Below are 17244 nucleotides of genomic sequence, written 5' to 3'. Positions count from 1 at the left end.
AGGGGTGAGAGGAAGGGAAAAATGGGTGAAGTGGAGTGGGAAATACAGGCTTCCAGTTATGGAATAAATAAGTCACAGGAATGGGTGCCCGGGTTAAGCCTCTGCCTCCAACTCGGGTCATGATCTCAGGGTCTTGGGATAGAGCCCCGCATCCTCGGGCTCTCTGCTCAGCAGGGAGCCTTCTTCCCACTCTCTTTCTCTGTCAAATAAATAAATAAAATCTTTTAAAAAACATAGGTCACAGGAAAAGACATAGCATAAAGAATACAATCAATGATATTGTAATAGCATTGTATAGTGACACATAGTACACTTATTGTGAGCATAGCATAATGTATAGAGAAATAGAATCACTATGTTGTACACTGAAGTGAATGTAATATTGTGCATCAACTATACTCAAATTTAAAAAAATGTAAAGTTTTTTAAAATATTCTATTTATTTACTTGATAGAGAGAGCTCATAGAGGGAGAGGGAGAAACAGGACCCAACCCCAACTGAGCAGGGAGCCTAAAGAGAGGCTCGATCCCAGGACCCCAGGATCATGACCTGAGCCAAAGTCAGACACAACCAACTGAGCCACCCAGGTGCCCCCAAGGTTGTTATTTTAATATACTTAGGGATGGAGTGAGGTTTTTTTTTTTTAAAGCAGTAAATATATAGGCAAAGAAAATTAGGCAAACTTAAAAAATAAAATGTCCACAAAAATATTCTTCTTATGGACATAATATAGGCATATTACACAGGAAAATTAAAAAATAAAATGTACACTAAAATGTGCCCTCTTGGGGTGCCTGGGTGGTTCAGTCAGCTAAGCATCTGACTCTAGATTTTGGTACAGGTCATGATCTCAGGGTCATGAGAGGGAGCCCTGCGTCAGACTCAGTGCTGCGCATGGAGCCTGCTTAAGATTCTCTCCCTCTCCCTTCGCCTCTCTTCCTGTCCCCCTCTCATGTGTGCTCTCTCTCTCTCTCTTAAAAAAGATAAAATGTGTCCTCTTTATGATTTTATGGATAAACAAAATGTGATGTGTGTGTGTGTATATTTATAAATATATGCACACACTTACACAATGAAACGTATTCAGCCTTAAAGAGGAATGGAATTCTAATACATACCATTATGGGTGAACCTGGAAACATTATGCTCACTGAGATAAGCCAGACACAGGAAAGCAAACAAAACAAACACCGTATGATTCCACTTATATGATGTACCTAGAATAGGCAAATTCATAGATACAGAAAGCACAATAGAGGTAACCAGGGACTGGAGAGTTATTGTTTAATGAATAGAGACGTGCTATTTGGGACGATGAAGAAGGCCCTGGAAATTGATAGTGGTGATGGTTGTACAGCATTGTGAATGTACTTAATGCTGCCGAATTGAAGACTTAAAAGTGGTTGAAAGTGTAAAATTTATGTTATGTGCATTTTGCCACAATGTTAAAAATATGTTTTCTTTGACCCTGAATTTTTAAATATGTCTAGTTAATTCATGTACCTGGATGGACACTCTAAAACAATACAAACTCACACGAACACATTAACCTTCGGTGCAGCTCTGAATTCTCTTGACTGGCCCCATGTCTGGTTCTAGCACTTTGCCCTCCTACAGTGCTACCCAGTTCCCCACTCAATGCTTCAACTCCTGCTTTTTGGAATTGACAGCAGATTCTAATTCCTGAGTTTGGCCTTTGGTATTCCCCGACACAAGACTCAATCTGTGCCTATGGTCCTTTGCATTTCTGACACCACTGGCCTCCCCCTTCCTGTCCCACCTGCTTCTTACAATCCCATCTGAACTTTGAGATGCACAAGGTAGGCTTTTCAGAGAAAATACTTTTCATATTTGTGACATATTTATACTAAAAACTATTAATTGCTTATATGAAGTTCAAATTTAACTAGAATGTCCTGTATTTTTATTTGCTACACGTGGCAAGTGGATTTGGGGGTGGGGACACATGAGGGAAAGTAAATGAATGCTTTTTACTTTTATTTTCTTTCCTGGTGAAACCATTTTTCCAAGCACTGCATAAGTTGGTATGTCAAGGACCTCAACAGCCAGACTAACAGTCACAAGCTTAGTTTGAAACACATACAACTGTGCCCTCCAGAGAGAAAATGAGGTGTAGTGAATCCAATAGTGTTTTATTCCACTGGGCTTCACAGTCAGTCAATGCATTACTTTATAGCAGGCTACACTGAGTGTGCAATTAACCACATAAGTTTACATTATGTTAATTTACACTGAAAAAGCACATTTTCTCAAATTATTTTAAAAGGGGCAATTAGCATATAGTGAGCACATGCCCAAGTTTTATTTAACTCATTAATGAAGAAAATAGAAAACAGAGAAAATAGTTCGGTGCAGATATGAGAAACTGGGATGGAAATGTCAGTGGGAAAAAGAATGTTGAAATCAGATGGCTGAGTTAGATCTGGAACTGAATCATATCCTACAAAACAATAAAACCATAACCTCGGGGTTATCTTCTTTACCGGGGGGGGGGGGGGGATCATACCTTGCCAATTTTTATAAGTTAACATCTAACTTTACAGAGTTATGAGACATCTGGGCCCTAATCAGTTGTTAGCCAAAGTTCTCTATCTTCAAAGATACAATCCTCAGGTGAGTCCATTGGAAAATGCTCTAACACGAGGTAAAAATATCACTCATCTTTGGCCTTTTGTCCAATCTGGATCATTTTTCTGTCCAATATATACTATATTCGTAACTACATTTGGTATGGAAAAATAAAGGATAGAGACCAACGATATGCTTGATCTCCCTTCCATTCCATCCTGGGGTGAGCCTGGGATGCCAAATAAAAATCCACTCTTGCCTCAGTCCCTCTCCGTATCCCAGGGCCTCTCACCAGTGAATACAAGTCCAGTGTTTAAAGCTGTGAATGTTTCAAACAGAAGGTCACCTAAATGCAAGCCAACTATTTCATGTGGTGCTCATCCAAAAAAACACAATTTGTTCCAATTCTGGCGGAAAAATTGACTAACATCTGGTCCTAAATTGAAGCCTTGCTAAGGATTTCTAAGACTAACTTTTCCTGTTCAAATTTTGGCATTCATGCTGAATTTAGAATCTAGACAAACCACAAAGAGACCCTTCCATAATACTGATTTGTTTAATTGATTTTTTTTAAATTTTTATTTATTTATTTTGGGGGGGGGAGGTGAATACAGACTCCACAACTTTCAAAAAGTACAGTGAGGTTGTAGTAGGCAACTATTGGGGTCACATCTCTTCTTCTAATCTTGTTCCCTCCCAGCTGCTCTGAATATTGATTGCTGATTGCTCAGAGTTGCCCCTTTTCTAGAGGATGGCCTTTAGCCAATCAAAAGCCCCGTAAGAGGATACTCCCTCCTCCTGAGGCTGCCCGCAACCAAGGATTGACTGATGAAGGTATAAAGGCCTGGACTCTTTGGTTCTTTTGGGGGAATGGGGAGGTTTGTTTGTTTGTTAAGATTTTATTAATTTATTTGAGAGACAGAAAGAGCAGGGAAGAGGAGCAGAAGGAGAGAAAGAGAAGGAAGCAGACTCCTTGCTAAGCAGGGAGCCTGATGCGGAGCTCAATCCAGTACCTGAGCAGAAGGCAGACGCTTAATGACTGAGCCACCCAGGAACCCCTAGACCCTTTGTTTGAAGGCAGGATCAACTCTAGGGCACAACCCAGACTCCAGAACTCCTCAAGGTATCAAGCAGAAGCTAGACTCCAGCTAAGACACCTTCTTGCTTAGTTTTTGATTCCTGCTTGTCCTGTTTATCTTCCCTTCTCCTGACAACACACGCTCAAGAATCCCCATGACAGCCTCTGTGTCTAGAGAATCTGACCTAAGACAAGGATATCTTTGCATCTTTCCTTCAAGGCAAGGCAAGAGCCTAAGAGCTAACCAAGATTGCCAGTGTCTAAAATCAACTTACAGAAATATAAGAAAATGTATAATATGTAAATATAAAATATTAAATATGTATTTTGTGGGCTTATTATTGTTTTTATATAAACAGATCGTATCATAAACTATCAATGTTTTGCCATTAGGCTTTTTAATTGATAATGAGTCTTGGAGTATTTCTTATCCAGTACATATAGTGCTGTTTCTTTTGTAAAATTTTTAATACTCTGGGTTGGTTTTTTTTTTTTTAAGATTTTTATTTATTTATTTGACAAAGAAAGAGAGAGCACAAGCAGGGGGAGTGAGGGAAGGGGAAGCAGGCTCCCTGCTGAGCATGGAGTCCAATGAGGAGCTCGATTCCAGGACCCTGGAATCATGACCTGAGTTAAAGGCAGATGCTTAACCCACTGAGCCACCCAGGCACCCCTTGAGTACTCTGTTGTATCTACTATAATTAGGAAATTGGTCCCCTAATTTTGGACATGAAGATTTCCAATGTTTAGCTATTGAATAAATATATATAGCAATGCTATTGTGAATTCTTGTTTATGTGAATCCTTGTTTGTATGAAATATCATAAATAATGAATGTTTTTGTAGGACAAATTCCTATCAGTGGAATTCCTGAGTCAAAGTGTACAGGCATTTGTATTTTGGCAGATATTGCTAACTTGCTTTCCACAGAAGTTAAATCACTTTTCAAGATCACTGAAAATATAAGGGAATGGCTTGTTTGTCAGCCCTCACCAACACACCAAGCTGGCAAGCTGGCATATAAAAAAAAAGGTATCTCTTGGGGCACCTGGGTGGCTCAGTGGGTTAAGCCTCTGCCTTCTGCTCGGGTCATGATCCTAGGGTCCTGGAATTGAGTTCCAAATCGGGCTTTCTGCTTGGCAGGGAGCCTGCTTCCTCCTCTCTGTCTCTCTCTGCCTGCTCGTGATCTCTCTCTGTCAAATAAAAATTAAAAAAAAAAAAAAGGTATCTCTTTTTTAAAAAGATTTTATTTATTTGAGAAAGAAAGAGAAAAAAAAACACAAGCAGAAGGAGGGGCAGAGGGAGAAAAAGACTCCTCGCTGAACAGGGAGCTGAATGTGGGGCTCAATCCCAGGATCCTGAGATCATAACCTGGTTGAAGACAGCCACTAAACCAATGGAGTCACCCAGGCACCCCCCAAAAAGGTATCTCTTATAAGGAATGAATTATGCGTGTATTTATAGGTTTAAGAACCTTTTGTATTTCTTTTTCTGTGCAGTATCTATTTATGTTCTTTTCCATTTTTATATTGGATTTTGGCTATTATTAATTTGTAGATATTCTGTGTAGAAAAATTAACTCTGTGATGTGTTACGAGTATTTTTCCAAGTTTGTCATTTGTCCTTTTCCTTTGCTTATAGAATTTTAATATTTTGCAGAATTCTTTTTTCTTTTTAGGTAGTTGAATATATAAATCTATTGTTTCTTGATTTTTTTGTGTTATTGGGCAAGTTTTCCCCTGGTCTAAAGTTATTTTTGGAAATTCTGTTATATTTTCTTCTAATACTTTTATAAGTATACTTTATTTTTTACATTTAATCTAATGCATCTGTAATGTGTTGGTATAAAGTGAGAAGCAGTAATCCAATTCTCTTTTCCTGATGAATACCCAGATAGCTCAATATAATTTATTAAATAATCCATCTTATTATTCCTATTTTATTAGTAGGTTTCATAAAAAATGGATATTGGATTTCATCAAATGCTTTTTAGTGCATGTAGAGATAATTATATGATTTCCCACTTTTTCTATATGAAATGGTGAATTATTGAAAAATCCTTGCCTTCACTTCATAAGTGGTAAATACCACTTAGTCAAGTTATATTATTCTTTTAATGTACTCCTTAACTGTTCACTAATATGCTACTTAGGATTTTTTTAATGGTGTCACTACTTAGGATTTTTACATGCATATTCACAAATTATATTGAGCTATATTTTATTTTGTTTATGTTTTCTTTGTTTTTAGCTTCACTTTATTAGAGATTTAGAAGTCTTATTCATGCATACTTTAGAACATAGAAACATGAAATCATTCTTCCTTGAAGATTCAGTAGAAGTCTTCAGTGAAAATATCTGTACTAGGGTGCTTTTGGGGGAATAGCTCTTTAATATTTCCCCATACACACACTTTTACTATGGCAATCAGTCTCTTTATATTTCCTACCCATTCTGAGATAAGTTTTGGTAATTCTTCATTTGGACCAGGTTCTCAAATTTACTTTATAGTGATGTACCAGGTAGTCTCCTGAATCTTTTAATTTATCCTATATCTATTTTTAATTCTCTCATATAAATTCTTATTTACTGCATTTATAATTTACTCTTTTAACCTTAGTTAAATTAAATAGCAGTTTACTTATCTTGCTTATTTTGGGGGAATTATATTTCAGATTTAATTTCTCAGACCTGCCATTTTTTCCAAGTTTCTAACTTCTGCTTTTATTTTTATTAATTCATTAATTTTTATAACACTAGGCTTATTTTCTTTTGCTTTTCTGATTTCTTGATTTGAACATCTAATTCTTTACTGTCAAGCTTGCTTTTTAAAAATTAAATATTAGGACTTCCCATTTTCCTCAAAGCACTGCTTTGTATGTATCTCAGATATTTTATTGTTTTCACATTTCAGTTGTAGTTTCTTCTTTGATACAAAATTGTTTATGATTCTTTGGTATAATTTTTATTAATTTCTAATTATATCTAATTATATCTATTCTAAATTATATCAGGTACAAAATAATATTGCCAAAAATTAATGTTGCTTGTATTATTTCATTTTTTTGAAATTTATTGATTTTAAAAAATCACATCTTGTAGGTATTTCTTGGATGTATAAAAAGATGTATTTTTATTTGAAGAATATAGAGTTATATGAATTAGGCTATTTAATGATTTCTTCAGATGTTTGAATTCTTAGTGGAAAGACACAGAAAACATTTTCTTTTTAAAGATGATTTTAATACTCCTTTGTTGTAGACTACTTTTAGTGGTATAGGGACAAGATGAATACTGTTGTTTTAAAAATTATAGATGTGTCTTGCCATTTGCAACCACATGGATGGATTTAAAAGATATTACGCAAAGTAAAATAAGTCAGAAAAGATAAATTCCATATGATTTCACTTACCTGAGGAATCTAAAAAAATAAAAGAAAACAAAAAAAGCAGAAACAGACCCATAAATACAGAAACAAACTGATGGCTGCCAGGGGGGATGGCTTAAGGGGGGAGGACAAAAAGATGAGGGGGAGGTACAGGCTACCAGTTACAGAGTAAATAAGTCACAGGGATGAAAGATACAGCATAGGGAATACAGTCAATGGTATTATAACAGCACTGCATGGTGACAGATGGGAGCTATACTTGTGGCAAGCACAGCATAATTGTCTAATCACTACGTTGTACACCTGAAACTAATGTAACATTGTGTGTCAATTATACTTCAAGAAAAGGTTGATTACAGTATAAAATTCTTTAAAATAAATAAATAAAAATTATAGGTGTAATTTTTATCTTTTGCTCTGAAGGTTGTAAGAGCTGTATTATTTGGACAAACCTTTTCAGGAGTTTTCAATTGACACAAAAAAATATTGTAGCATGGCTGATTTAGGAGTAGTGATGATTGATACACAGTTTTTTTTTTTAAGTTTTTTATTTTTTATAAACATATATTTTTATCCCCAGGGGTACAGGTCTGTGAATAACCAGGTTTACACACTTCACAGCACTCACCAAAGCACATACCCTCCCCAATGTCCATAATCCCACCCCCTTCTCCCAACTCCCCTCCCCCCAGCAACCCTCAGTTTGTTTTGTGAGATTAAGAGTCACTTATGGTTTGTCTCCCTCCCAATTCCATCTTGTTTCATTGATTCTTCTTCTACCCACTTAAACCCCCATGTTATATCACCACTTCCTCATATCAGGGAGATCATATACACAGTTTTAAAGTTCCATTTTCTCTGTACTAACACTCTTCTATTATGCTAAAACTTCTGGTGAGCCTGTTACATAAGGTGCTTTGGAGGAAACTAAGGAGAGATCTCTGAGAACACTTGAGGCAGTGGTGAACTCCAACTTCCTGAAACAGATATATGGGAAATGGTGACTGGAGAAAAAGATGTGTTGTTGGTCCCAAGGATTGAAGCCTTAAGTGTGGATTTGAGACTCTTTTGGCATATAATAGCTAGCACAAAACCTTGAAAGGAGAAACTACAGCCTGCTAACCCATGAGTTGGCACAGTCTATCCAGTAGATATCTATCTAATGCTATTATAAATAATAATAGTTCAGTGCTTGCTTGAGCACTTACTATGTGCCAACCACTGGTACTGGGTGTGTGTGTGTGTATACACGCATGTGTGTTTAGTTCATTCTCACTACAGTCCCATGAGGCAAGTGCTAATTTAATCTCCATTTCACAGATGAGAAAAACAGACTTAAAGAATGATCCAAGATGGCACAGTTGGGATTTAAATACAAACAATATGACCCCCAACTGAGTCTTTTAAGTATGGAAAGGATACTAAAAGACTTCTGTGCCAATGAGATGGAATAGACACACTTCTTATTCCTTCCACTCAGTACAACTCAAAACCTTGGACGTTATATATAAAATAAATCAAGAAGACCCTGAAAGGTGAAGCAAAGAAAACAAAATGGCTAGGGACCTCAGGACCCAGGGAATGACATGCATTGAGTTCCCTGAATTTTCTTACTCTCAGCTAGATGCTGGAGAGGCTAACAACACAGAAATGTCAACAGGTGTAGACCATAAAACAGATGTAGACCTTTCCAGCCAAAGGATGGCTAAGTCTAGCAAGACTGAAAACTTGTAGACAGTACTTGCCCCACTGCAGCAAAGGCCACAGGAAAAACTGAGGCTCCACCCAGAGCCCTATCAACGGAGGCTGAGTGGGAGGCCTAGACTTTGCTCTCACCCAAATGGGATGAGGCACTCCTGTTCCTCACCTCTCCCCAGCTGGGGTGGTATCAAAGAAGGCCAAGTGATGAGTCAGGACTTTTCATCCTAAACAGTCAGTAACAATCCCCTCCATCCTCTGACGTCTCAGAAGAGACCACGGGAAGAGCTTCCACTGCACCTGACAGTAACAAGGCAGCATCATTCTTTCCCCAGGAGATGGTGTCAGAAGAAACCTACTAAAACTGAAGATTTAAATAAGATCCAGAATCTCACAACACAATAACCAAAATGTCTGAAACTAATTTAAAACATCAATCTCTCCCCAAGAATCAAGAAAAATCTCAGCTTGAATGAGAAGAGACAATCAACAGATGGCAAGACCAGATGACAACAGACACTGAAATGACTTGACAAGGATTCTAAAGCAGGCATCATAAAAAATGCTTCAGTGAGACATTGTGAACATGCTGGAAACAAATGACAAAGTAAAGTTTCAGCAAAGAAATAGAAACTATAAAGAGGAGCCAAATAAAAAATTTAGAAATGAAACATACAATAAAATATAAAAACTCACTGATAGGCTCAATAGCTGACTGAAGAGGAGGTAAGAATAAATCCATGTGTTTAAAGCTAAATCAATTAAACTGTATGAATGACAGAAAGAAAAGAGACTGTTGGGAAAAAATGAACAGAACCTCAGGAACCTGTGGGACAGTAACAAAAGGCTTTCATTTGTGTCATCAGGGAGGAGACAGTATGAAGCTGAAAAATTGTTTGACAAAGTAATGACTGGAATCTGGAATGTTATTTAACCTGTAGATTCAAGAAACTATTGAACCCTAAGCAGGATCTGCCCAAAGAAATTCATGCCAAGACACATCATAATAAAAAAAAATATTTTTTTAAATGGATACTCCATATGAAGCCCAATGTGGGGCTTGAACTCATGACCCCGAGATCACCACCTGAGCTGGGATCAAAAGTCAGAGGCTTAACCAAGTGAGCCACCCAGGTGCCCCCATAATCAAACTTCTGAATATGAAAGACAGAGGAAAAATCTTGAAAGCAAGAGAAAGAAATGATGCTTTACTCATACAGTAAAAATAATTTGAATGAGAGCAGATTTCTCACCAGAAATCACTGAGTCCAAAAGAAAGTGGTACAGCATTTCTGAAGCATTTAAATAAAAGAACTGTTAACTCAGAATTATATATCCAGTGAAAATCATTTTCAGGAATGAAGGGGAAATCAAGAAATTCTCATATAAAGAAGAACTAAAAGAACTTGTCGCCAGCAGACCACCCCTAAAAGAATGGCTAAAAGATTTCAAACAGAAAATTGTAAAAGAAGGAATCTTGGAACATCAAGAAGAAATAACAATGGAGAATAAAAATATGGATAAATACAAGACTCCTCTTCTTGAGTTTTCTAAATTATGTTTGATGAAACAAAAATTATAACATTGTCTGATATGATTCTCGATATATGTAAAAGAAACAGTTTAGAGAATTAGGAAATGGGTAAAGGGAAAAAGGAGATAAGGTTTCCATACTTCTCTCATAAAATAGCAATACAAAAACAAAAGTGTAAAAATTTAAAGAAGATATACCACTATAAAGAAAAAAAGTGACAAATTATACTAGTCCCATTAAAGGAAATAAACTGAAGAGCTTCTTCTGAAATGGGAAAGTGAGAGGTTCCACATTATTACACTGCTCAATATGGCAAAGGTCAAGTTTGTCCCTGCTGTAGGCAGACCGACTATGGACTTTAGAGAAAGAGTTGTGTTCTAGGCCAAAAGAGCTGTGTATGTGGAAGGTGTGTGTGTGTGTGTGTGTGTGTGTGTGTGTGTGCACACGCGTGAGGGAGAGAGGCAGAGAGACACCATGTTTGAACTCATGGTTCAACTTATTTTCGTGACCCATCAGTTGAGGCTTTCATGCTCCCTGGGGACCTAGCTCACAGCAGATGGTATGCACTCCCCAGGAAAGCCGTTTCCCCTTTCAAGTACAAAGCTCTGGCAGCCCAAGGGGCAAGAGGAGATTCAAGAAACAGCACTGCTCCCTGACCATGGACTCCTCTTGGAGAAGCCAGACAGCCAAGCAAACTGATGAGAAGACAAGAGTAGAAGACTGAGAGTAATTTTGTCCCTGGCATGAGAGAATACCTGGGGAACTCTGAGAAAAGATAGGACATCTGGGAGCAGAGACTAGAACACTCAGTGGGCAGACAGGGGCTCAAAGTCCTTGAAATGAGGCTACTACAGGAAATGCGGCTTCATCATACTTTTTAGTGCAACTTAGACACAGAAGCTATAGTTGCATTCTCAAAGATCTTCACATGCTATATATCCTTCAGGTCTAGGTAGCTACAACACTTTTGATGAGAGACCATTGTTTCAAATTCTTAAGAAAAAAGAAATTTAATAGATTCCCTCACTATTCTGTTCATTATCTAGAAGATTTTACTATTTGAAAGTTGTTTTTACTTGCAAACCCTACTCTCCCAAGATGTGGTTAGATTTACTTACTTATATTCTGTTTTCGTTTGAGTTGGAAGACGATCGACCTTCATATTTATTTTTAAAAATCATATTTTAAAGGGTATCATTAAATCATTATGGCTGCACTAGTGGAATTCTTTTGGTTGCAAGTGACAGAAACCCAACTCAAGTTAGCTCAAACAGAAAAAGCTCACAGCTACTTTAGGTCACATCTGGATTTGGGGGGCTCAAACAGTCTTCACAGCCTCATATTTTCTTTTTCCTATAATCCGAAGCTTGGTATATATCTCAGAAAAGTCTGCCAACGGGCAACTGGGTGGCTCAGTGGGTTAAAGCCTCTGCCTTCGGCTCAGGTCATGATCCCAGAGTCCTGGGATCGAGCCCCGCATCGGGCTCTCTGTTCCACGGGGAGCTTGCTTCCTCCTCCTCTCTCTCTCTCTGCCTGCCTCTCTGCCTACTTGTGATCTCTGCCAAATAAATAAATACAATCTTTAAAAAAGAAAAAAAAGAAAAAAGAAAAGTCTGCCCAATAAACAAGTAAGAAAAGCCTTGGGGAAAACTAGTATTGGCCCAGCTTATTCATAAGCCTATTTCTGAACAAATCACCGTTCCCAGGGAAATGAATGGCCAGGCTCAGTCACTCGTGGGTGAGTGAACATTGAGAGTCTCACCAGATCCACACAGAATGACTCCCCCACAGGAAAGAAGAAGCCTGGTATCAGAGTATGAGGAAAGGAATGCAAATCACACCCAAAATGATAGATGTCCAACAGATGTCTACTTACTGTGCTTGGCAACATGAATACAGAGGTAATAAAATGTAGACACTACACTCAAGGGTCTCATTTTCCCCAATTTTCTTCCTTTTTCCTTCCTGATTCCTTTAACAATTTAGTAAATTGCTTTACCTCATTTGCAAAGTGCTATTCCAGACTGGAGCCTTCTGGTTTCTATTTTAAAGATTTTTGAGATCAGGGACTTTCTGTTTCTGAATTACATTCAGGAAAAACTCCTGATCATTTTGGGACTCCCCAGTCACTGTGAGAACAAAAACATTTTAGATTAAAAACACTGCTTGCCCACTGTGGTTGTGAGTAACCTACAACTGGTAAAACCAGAGATTCCTTTTATAAAACCAAAAAAAGAAGAAGTGATGCGCGATTAAAACAGTCCTGAGGAAAAGAATTCCAATCTAGATCCACCCATCATGGTGTAGGTGTGTCCCCGGCATGTCCATACATGTCCTGGGCAGACCTTACATGTGTGCGTCAGCCATGCTCACTCCACCCACCCCAAGAACCAGGAGAGTCGAGGTCTTTTTTTTTTTTTTTTTTTTTAATTAGCCTTGGGTAAGGGCTGGACTAAGGGGTGAGAAGGGAGGGGGTTTATTAAACTGCAAATGCCAAGACCAGTTATCTAATTTACTTGCCTCCTTCATCTTTTTAAAATTTATTTGACACAGAGAGAGAGAGAGTGAGAGACAGAGCACAAGCAAGGGGAGTGACAGGCAGGCAGAGGGAGAGGGAGAAGCAGGCTCCCCACTGAACAAGGAGCCCCATGCGAGGCTCAATCCTAAGACCCTGGGATCATGACCTGAGCTGAAGGCAGACGCTTAAATGACTTAGCCACCCAGGCGCCCCACCTCCTTCATTTTGAAGATTAACCACTTACAATATGACTACTTCATGAATTTATCGAAAAGAACTTGAAAGATTGTTTAGTCTGTCTTCCTGCTTCATGGAAAGATCTCTACCTGATTTAACTAAGGAATTAATCCTTAGGCAGTAACATTCCATCCACCTGTGGTAATTTATTGCATCGCAGCCCATCCCTAGTACCCAACCCAGAACTTGGTTGGGTTGGGAACAAGATGAAGCATAGATGCATGGAAGTATTCATGAGTGATAGACATACAGGAAGCAAAACATTTTTGCAGGTTTTTTTTTTAATATTTTATTTCTTTATTTAGAGCATGAACAAGGGGAGGGGCAGAGGAAGAGGGAGGAAGAGAACCCTAAGCAGACTTCATGCTGAGCACAGATTTTGCCCACACCCCTCAGGGGGCCCAATCCCATGACCACGAGATCATTACCAGAGCCAAAACCAAAAAGTTTTTAAGAGTGCTTTTTGAAAAGAGTACAGGATTTTTTTTAAAAGTTACGTGATCATACTTTCAGTTCAACATGGTGGATAAATCAGGTCTATTTCTCTGTTCCGTCCTAAAACTTCACTGAATTAGAGTTGAATTTTCAACAGTTTTATTAAGGTGTACTTGACATTCCATAAACTATACATATTTGAAGTTTACAGTTGTGTGTGTGTGTGTGTGTGTGTGTGTGTGTGTGCTTTCACACACTCCTGCCATCACATGATCACGATAATGAGCATATCCATCATTCCTGAAAGTTTCTTGTGTCTCTTTGTAATCTCTCCTTCCTACCTCTCCCTACCCATTCCCAGGTAAACACTGATCTGCTTTCTGGTCACTACACATTAGTTTGCATTTCCTAGAATTTTTAAAATATAAATATTTACATATGAATATTTATAGACAATGTATAAAATATTAAAAGTAATCTTATGAATATTAAGTCACACAGTATGCATCTTTTATGTCTGACTGCCTTCAGTCAGCATAATTATTGCAAGATTTATCATGTCGTAGAATGTATCAATAGTTCATTCTTTTTATTGCAGAACATCATTTCCCTGTATGGATATATTATATTCTGTTCATTACTTGATGTTTGACATTTTGTTATTTTCAGTTTTTAGCTGTTACATAAAATTTCTGTGTACATTTGCGCTGAAGTCTTTGTAGGGACAGATGCTTTCATTTCCCATGGGTAGATACCCAGGACGGGAACAGCAGGGTCTTATGAAAGGTGCCTGTTTAACTTTTAAAGAAATGGACAAATTGGTTTACTAAGCAGTTATCTATTTCATGTTTCCACCGGCAGTGTGGGAAAGGCCCAGTTTCTCCACACCCTTGCTAACGGTTGATATAACCAGTCTTTTAAATATTATTCATTGTAATAGGTATGTGGTGCTATGCTGGTCTGATTTTACTTGCATTTTTCTAATGACTAGTGATGTAGAGCACCTTTTTACCCTTATATCTTCTTTGGTGAAGTGTTGCCCATATTTTAAGTGTTGTTTGTTCCCTTAATTTTGGTTTTGGGGAGCAATTAATATATATTAAGTACAATCTATCTAAATTCTACTCTGCAAATAGCTTCTCTGAGTCTGTGGCATGGCTTTTCATTCTTTTAACATTACCTTTTGAAGGGCATTCATTTTAAATTTTATTGACATCCAATTTATTGATTTCTTCTTTTATAGATTGTGTTCTTGGTGTTATATCTAAGAAATCTTTGCCTGACCCAAAGTCACAATGATTATTATTCCATGTTTTCTTTTAGAGGTTTTATAATTTTACACTTTACATTTAGGCCTATGATCCACCCTGAGTTTATATTTGTATATGGTGAAAGTCATTGATTTGAAAATTGTATGAATGCCCAATTATTCCTGTAGAAACATTTGTTGAGAAGTCTATCCTTTCTGTACAGAATTGCCTTTCACATTTTGGAAAAATCAGTCATCCACATGTGGGTGGTTTTATTTCTTTTCTCTCTTGTACTGTTCCATTGCTGTTTGTCTCTCTCTGTGAATACCACACTATCTTGGTTTCTCTTTTTTTTTTTTTTTTTTTTTTTTTTTTTTGGCAAGGGAGTAAGGGGTGGAGCAGAGAAGGATCTCAAGCAGACTCCACACCCAGTGTGGGGCTCAATCTCACCACACTCAGATCATGACCATAGCCAAAATCAAGAGTCAAACGTTTGACCAACTAAGCCACCCAGGCAACCACTATCTTAGTCTATGTAGCTCTTCAATCTTGAAATTAGGTAGTGTTAGTCTCCCAACTTTGCTCTTCTTTCTCAAAATTTTAGTTATCGTAGGACCTTTGCATTTTCATTTGAATTCTGGAATCAGCATATCAATTTCTACACAAAAAGCCTACTGGGATTTTGATTGGAATTGCATTGAATCTGTAGCTCAACTGGGGAATATTGGCATCTAAACAATATCGAGTCTTCCAACCCATGAACATGGTATATTGTTTCATTTATTTGACTTTCAAAGTTTCTCTCAGAAATATTTTATAGTTTTCAGTGTTCAGCTCTTTCATGTCCTCTGTTAGATTTACCCTAATTGTCTCATTTTTTATGTTATTGTAATTTATATCGTTTTTCTAAAATTTCAAAGTTATAGTGCCCTTTGCTTGTATTTGGACAAAATACTGATTTTTTACAGATTGATCTTGTATACTGTAAGCTTGCTAAGCTAGCATATAATTCTAGAAGGTTTTTAGAACCTTCGTTGGATTTTCCATAAAACAATTATATCATCTACAAATAAAGACTATTAACTTCTTCTTTTCTAATTTGTGTGCCTTTTAATTTCTTTCCTCGCCTGATTACACTGGCAATGCTACATGGAAGCTAAGTGGGGAATCTTAGGGAGAAAACATTCAATCTTCTGCCATTAAGTATTATATTAACTGAAGCTTTTTTATAGATCCCCTTTATCCAATTGAACAAATTCTCTTCTCTTCTTACTTAACTAGCAACCAGATCCTCTAAAAACTTATATGATTTGATTTCCGGCTGGACATGCCTGTCTGGGCACACATTTCATGGATCCTTTCTGAATCCAACCAAAATAACCATAGATGATTTCTTTTAAAGATTATCTATCTATCTATCTACCTATCTATCTATCTATTTGACAGAGAGAAAGTGAGAGAGGGAACACAAGCAGGGGAAGTGGTAGTGGGAGAAACAGGCTTCCTGCAGAGCAGGGAGCCCAACAGGGGCTCGATCCCAGGACTCCAGGATCATGACTTGCGCTGTAGGCAGACACTTAACGACTGAGCCACTCAGGCACCCAGATGATTTTTTTTTTATTATTCCAGAAAAACTCAAGAATGTGTATTGATTGAAATTTTGTGAACAAGAACAAATCAGGAAATCTGAGAAGTTGACAGATATTATCTGTCAGAATTTGTATAAGACCCTGAAAGGGACATTAGGTCAGATATATAAAGGTGAACATTTACTTGTATCCATGTGCCAGGGATAGTGTGATGAAAATCAGATGGCGAATTACAGTTGGCTTAGGACGGTGCTCAGTGTTGCTACCACAGAGATTTATCCCAGGATGGCTAACTGAGATTTGTTAAACCATGCTGGCTGTGAGTTTTCTGGAAATGTTGGAATGATTTGCAGACCATCTTGCAGTGTGCCCTGAACAACCTTACCTTCTTTGCTCTTCTCTTCTGTGAAAGCTGTGGGCACAGAAGACCACTTTGTCAGGACCATGGTCACTCAAAGTGAGATTGATCTTATACAAAAAACACAGACTTTCAATCAGATGTGCCGGAAGACCCTGTGCACAGTGATTGCAAGTGACCTGAGTAGAGATTACTGATGGCTTCTTCCAGCCACTGAAGGACAGTAGGAGGGATTTTTCAAATGAATAAAGTTATTTGTACCTTGTCCTTCAAAAATATATCCTTCACAGTGATTGACCTGCATGCAACAATATCGACCATCATCTAACCAAAAGACATTTTTATTAAGAACTATATCAGGGTAATATGCTTGGTTTGCACATGTAGTTATTGCCTTAATTCTAATGGTATTTTTTCTCTATGTACAATCAATGCAAAGCCTTTTCACAATGATAGAGTAATAATGTGATGCTTATAAAACGTAATTCTCATTGCTCTTATGCTAATCAGCATGCCAAACTGAATAAAATCCCAAGAATCTCATTCAAAAAGATGCATTTTAAACACACA

At 37.6% G+C, this 17244-nt stretch overlaps 1 pseudogene; it reads left to right on the top strand.

Moving 5' to 3' along the window:
* The first annotated feature begins 1315 nt into the window (after window positions 1-1315).
* On the top strand, window positions 1316-16871 carry LOC116589590 (annotated as a pseudogene).
* The last annotated feature ends 373 nt before the right edge of the window (window positions 16872-17244 follow it).

This window comes from Mustela erminea, chromosome 1 (genome assembly GCF_009829155.1).
Source record: "Mustela erminea isolate mMusErm1 chromosome 1, mMusErm1.Pri, whole genome shotgun sequence".
In the NCBI taxonomy this organism is placed as follows: domain Eukaryota; kingdom Metazoa; phylum Chordata; class Mammalia; order Carnivora; family Mustelidae; genus Mustela; species Mustela erminea.
This window is presented reverse-complemented; position numbering and strand designations above follow the sequence as displayed.